The following is a 6,291-nucleotide window of genomic DNA, read 5'->3' as shown; positions in this document are numbered from 1 at the left end:
CGCTATTAAGGGGAATGGTGCTGAGGCAGGTTGTTGTGGTGCTAATTTAATGGCAAAAGGTGCTTTCGTTTTCTTGTAATTACTTACCACAACGGCAGCAGTAATAAAAATGGGGCGGCTGTGTCTTTGTGATTGTTTATATCAGCCGATTGCAGTTCAGGCCATTAATTCTCTGGCCCAGGGACTGGTAACGTATGAGAAAGCCCTCACGACTGGGGAACGAGGTGGGTAGTTCCAACAACCTAAGAGAAAAATGATCTCTGTGGAATAGATGGAATGCCATGATTTTTCTATTTTGAATTCACAGGCACATAGTAGGGGCGGTAGAATAATGGCGCCCCAAAGATGTCCACCTTCTAATCCCCAGAACCTGTGAATATGCTACTTTACATGGCAAAAGGGGCTTTGCTAAGTGATTGGGGATATTGAGATGGGGAAATGAACCGGGATTGTCCAAGTGGGCACAAAGTAATCACTAGGGTCCTTATACGAGGGGAGGCAAGAAAGTCAGTAATCAAAAGTCAGGAACAGGAGACCTGGCCACAGAAGCAGTAAGTACAGCACGGTGACTATAGAAACATGGTGACGATATTGCATATTTGGAAGTGGCTAAGAGAGTAGATCTTAAAAATTCTCATCACAAGAAAAAAATAATTTCTAACTATGTCAAGTGTTGTATGTTAACTAGACTCTGTGGTGATTATTTTGTAATACACACATTCTGTTGTACACTCTAATCATACATAACATGTCAATTACATCTCAAACTGGAATATATTAAAATATTTTTTTTTTTAGTTAAAAAAAGCAGCATTAAGAGATGGGAATGACGTAAGGGGCTGTGAACCAAAGAAAGCAGGCAACCGTGGAAGCTGGCAAAGAGAAGAAAGGGATTCTTTCCTGAAGCCTCCAAAAGGAAGACCATGCCAGGACCCTGATTTTAGACTTCATCTCCAGAACAGTAAGAGAATAAATGTGTTATTTTAAACCAGTAGGTTTGGAGCAATTTGTTGTAGCAGGAATAGTAAACTAATACAATAGGTACTCAATACTTTTTTACATGCAAGTGCAAAGGAAGTTAGGGACTAAGGGTTAGCCATATCACAGGGACTCTCACCAAGGAATTGGGTCTAGTTTCATTCTTCACAGTGCCTTTTGTATTTGGTGGTAACTACCAACAAGGACGGAGAATCATTTCTTTGTTCTTTTGTAGGCTAAAAGGAAGGATTTCACTTAATTGTGCTTGATAAAACTAGGCTGTCCCCATTTCTCAGGGATGACTTTCTACTCTGTGGTTAGAGTTTATTACACAAAGGGGTTGGAGAGACATTTCTCCAAAAAAGCTGTACAAATGGCCACTAAGCACATGAAAAGATGCTCAACATCACTAATCATTAGGGAAATGCAAATTAAAACCACTTCACGCACATTAGGATGGCAAATATAAAAATAAACAAATTAACAAGGGTTGGCAAAGATGTGAAGAGATTGACACCCATAGTAATTGTTGATGGAAATGTAAAATGGTGTGGCTGCTTAATAGAACTGGCAGTCCCTCAAAAAATTGAACACAGAATAACCATATAACCCAGCGATTTCACTTCTGGATATATACCCTAAAGAATTGAAAGTAGAGCCTCACACAGATATTTGTACAGCCATGCTCATAGCAAGCATTATTCTCAATAGCCAAAGGATGGAAAAAACCCAAATATCCATCAATAAATGAATGGAAAACAAAGTATGTACATTTGTATACACACACACAATGGAATTTTATTTACCTTAAAAGGAATGAAATTATGATATATGGTATGACATGGATGAACCTTGATGTCATGCTATGTGAAAAGGGGTATACACAGAAGGGCAAGTATTATATGATTCCACTTATCTGAGGTACCTCAAATAGATAGGTCACGGGAACAGAAATTAGAATAGAGATTACCAGGGGCTGAGGGGACTAGGGGGTTAGTGTTTCATGGGTACAGCTTTTGTGTGGGCTGATAAAATGTTCTGGAGGTGGGTAGTGGGAATGGTTGTGCAACAATATGAATATACTCAGTGCCACTAAACTGTACACTTAATGGCTAAAATAGTAAACTATATTATACCATGGCAAAAAGGTAAAATAAAAAGTGAGAGATTATTATATCTCAAACTTAAATTTTGGCTCTTTTTCTGGGCTATGAATTTGTCAGGTTTTGCCTTTTCTCTGATTTTTATTTTTTCCTTCAGAGAGCACTTAGTTGTCTGTATTGAATAAACAAACCGATCAATGTGCGAACTAGATTGTAAATAAGCTCTTTCAGGACGGAGGTTTTATTTGCTTTGTGCCTCTTCATTGTTCTGGTCATATAAGGTCACAAACTCATAGGTGTAAAAGGCCCTTTTCCAAATTCACTGAATCAGGACTCTTTCATCAAAAAAGATGTAAATAGCCTTGACTGGTGTGGCATAGTTGGTTAGGTGTCATCCTGCAAACTGAAAGGTTGCCAGTTTGATTCCTGGTCAGGGCACATGCCTGGGTTGTGGGCCCGGCCCCCAGATAGGGACCAGCAAGAGAGGCAGCTGATCAATGTTTCTCTCCCACATTGATGTTTTTCTCTCTCTCTTCCTCCCTTCCCCTCTCTCTAAAAATAAATAAATAAAATCTTTAAAAAAGGAAAATATATAAATAATATCTCCTAGCCCCCTTTTTAAAATTGTTTTTCACTTACTTATAGACCTCTTGAAACAATATAGGCTTGGATATTTCTATAGAGAGCTATTAAAAGACCTTTTGGTATTGTTTGGAAGTTTCTCATCTATGCTAAGCTTTCTTTATGTTATGAACAAATGTACACCAATGGAATTTTTTTTTTTAAACTTAGGAATCTAGTTATGAAGGATGAAATAAATCTTTACTGGGTAAAGCTTACAAATCAGTTTGAAATCAATTGTGGTTAAGTTTCATTTTTTTTTTTTATCATCTAAAGGCATAGTTAAAAATACCTAAATGCTATAATAAATAGAGGAAATTGAAAAGCTAAGTGACTTAGATTCACAGACAAGGTAACAGTGAATTTTCCTTAACTCCCACAAAGCAGAATTAGTAGCTCTCTTCTTTTCACCATGCAACTTTGCAATACCTTTATTATAACATGAATTATATTGCTTTATGCTGTCCCCATCTTTTCCCTCCTTCCACCCCAATTAGAATGTGATGTGCCCTCTTCAAGGACATAGATCATATTTTACTAGGCCTGGCCAGAAAAAGTCCAGCAATGTTAACATAATGGTTTGTGTGACATCAATGTAACCTGGCATCCAAGGCGAGTAGACTGGAATGTGCATGTGTGAACAATGACGACTTCACAGTACTAGTTAGTGAGGGTGGTAGACACTGTTGAGTGAGCATGTGTACTGTGTAGCTGTCGCATTCAAAATGAGCACGTAGAGCAACAAATCTGCATCAAATTTTGCGTTAAGCTTGAATGTTCCTCCGGGGAAACTATTCAGATGACCCAGAAGGCTGCAGGTATGGGCACTGGTGATTGGCAGCTTCATCACAACGGTGCGCCTGCTCATGCATCAGGTCTCATGCAGTTTTTTGGTGGAACATCTAGGGGGGCAACTCAGCCCCCCTAGAGCCCAGGTTTAGTGCCCTGCAACTTCTGCTTTTCCCAAAACTAAAATCACCTTTGAAAGGGAAGAGATTTCAGACTTTCGATGAGATTCAGGAAAATATGACTGGGCAGCTGATGGTGATTGGGAGAACTGTGTCAGGTCCCAAGGTGCCTACTTTGAAGGGGACTGAGGCGTCATTGTCCTGTGTACAGTGTTTCTTGTATCTGGCTAATATTTTTGGACTGAATGAAAGAATGAACAGAGTCATGTACTACCTTCCAGAAGTTAATAGTCTACTTAAAAGCCAGATGAATGTCATTATTACTGTATTGGTTATGTAAAGATGTTATTTGTATAATGTAAAAGCAGTTTGTTATACTTTTACATTACATTACTTTCCACTAGTGTATTTGAAAGATAGTATAATGAAAGAATCTTTTAATTTAGGTCCTACTACCAACGACTGTGTGATTTGGGGCAAGTCATTTAATGGCTCTGAGCCTTGGTTTCCTCATTTGCAAAATGGGGTTATAATGCTTATCTCTCATAGAGTTGTAGTGAGGAACATGTTTTAAAAATTATTTCAAAGAGTGAAATTTTCTGTTCAAATATGGGATATTTCTTTTTCTTTTTTTGGTCTACCCAATTGTTCTAGATTTATTATCATAGAAGAATATCATATTTATCCATTCAAAAATATTAAAGGCTTACTCTGTGCAAACCCTTGTTCTGGACTCTGATTAATTCTCTAATACTGATTTTTACTATCCAAAAGTATGTTTTCCTTCCTATAAGAAATAAATGACAAATCAGTGATACTAGCTCCTTTTATGTGCTGTATAAAACTTTATGTCATATTATAAATGTAGTGTTAACCTTAAAATATTTGTGCAAGTATATTTAATCAATAATTGTGCACTGCCTACCTTATATTTTACTCTGCTCGTGACAAATATGAAACAGCATTTTGATGAATTCAAAGTTTCTCAGCACACATGCATTTTTGGAGAAATTAGATAAGTAAATACATTTTATTTTCTTTCTTTATAATCTGCTGCCCATTAATACTGGATATTAAAATCTTGGTGAATTTCAATTTTTTTTTTTGCTTTATGTGTCATAGATGAAAATATTAGACTAAAATAAAGCTAAATGATATTACCAAACTCCCAACTGGCAAAATAGTTCTACTCTGTTGCCCTTGCCTCATTTTCACGCAGGCTTTACTCTCTTATAGGCAGATGGGAGCAAATGATGAAGAGCTATCAATTCCAGGAACAAGAAATGAGAACGTAACATTCAGTGATAAGTCACTTGATGCTACTGCTGTGGGTAATATGATCACCTGCCAAACAATCCACCCGAAGCTAGTGTCTCCTGTCGAAGTACATTGTGGTCGGATGTTAAAGCAAGAGCGCCAATGAATTACACCCCCCTCTATTTAACCTCATGTGTTCGCCCTTCTCTTACTTAACTTCTGGTTGGGCCATATGGTTTGCCAGTGAGACATTAGCAAATATAACACAGGCAAAAGCTTGAAAAGGCTCAGGTCACATGCCTGAGATTGTCATGTGAAGAAGCCCTAGTTAACTTGGAGGAAAAGGACACAGAGCTCCAAGACAGGCTATCTCAACACGGGCGCCATTGGCCGAGCAGCCTCAGCCTATGCGTCAGGGGACCAGAACTTCATTAGTGGCCCCGGGCAAGAAGAGCAGAACTGCCCGACTGCCCCCAGCCCGAATTGCTGACCTACAAAATCACAAGCAGATAAAATAATTGTTATTTGGTGGTAGTTTGTTATGTAACCATAGGTAATTGATATACCACATTTTCCTAAATTTCAGGTCAAAACTTAAATTGAAGTCATTTTGGGGATCTATCCTTTATCTTGATACCAGCTAATTTAATTTACAGTACTTTCCTTTCTCTTGGAAGATTAATACAAAGACATTTTGCCTGAAAGTTTCCAAATATGAATATTTTTACTTACAGGCATAATTCAGAGATATTGCTGGTTTGATTCCAGACCATTGATATAAAGCAAATATTGCAAATATAGCAACTCATGTAAATTTTTGGTTTCCCAGTGCATATAAAAGTTATGTTTACACTATACCACAGTCTATTAAGTACGCAGTAACATGTCTAAAAAACAATGTGCATACCTTAATTAAAGAAACTTTATTGCTACAAAATCGTAACTGCTGAGCTTTGAGGGAGCTGTAATCTTTCTACCGGTGGAGGGTCTCATCTCGATATTGTTGGCTGCTGACCGATTGGGTTGGTAGTCGTGGAAGGTTGGGTTGGCTGTGGAAAGTCCTTAAAATAAGGCTGCAGTAAAGTTTGGTGCGTCATCAGCTGAGTTTATGTACCATTCTAAGCCCATTGTTGCCATTTCAACAGTCTTCAGAGCATCTTCACCAGAGTAGTACTGTCTCAAGAAGCAACTGTCTTTAATCATAAGAAGCAAGTCCTCCTCTGTTAATGTTTTACCATGAGATGGCCGCGATTCATTCATATCTTCAGGCTCCACTTCTATCTCCAGCACACCTGCAGTTCCTTCCTCCACTGAAGTCTTGAACCCCTCAGTCATCCATGGGGGTTGGAATCCACTTCCTCCGAACTCCTGCTAATACTGATATTTTGACCTCTTCTCATGGATCGCACATGTTCTTAATGGCA

The 6,291-nt window shown here is 38.2% G+C and overlaps 1 long non-coding RNA gene across 1 annotated transcript; it reads left to right on the top strand.

Moving 5' to 3' along the window:
* Positions 1–802: 802 nt before the first annotated feature.
* On the top strand, positions 803–5,059 carry LOC149996584 (uncharacterized). The gene is made up of 2 exons (XR_016507463.1): positions 803–961; positions 4,847–5,059. It is a non-coding gene; the product is annotated as an uncharacterized LOC149996584 (long non-coding RNA).
* Positions 5,060–6,291: the final 1,232 nt, after the last annotated feature.

Source organism: Furipterus horrens, unplaced genomic scaffold (assembly GCF_987537825.1).
Source record: "Furipterus horrens unplaced genomic scaffold, mFurHor1.1.pri manual_scaffold_12, whole genome shotgun sequence".
NCBI classification, from domain to species: domain Eukaryota; kingdom Metazoa; phylum Chordata; class Mammalia; order Chiroptera; family Furipteridae; genus Furipterus; species Furipterus horrens.
Note: the sequence above shows the minus strand (reverse complement) of the source record. Positions and strands in the feature narration are given on the sequence as shown.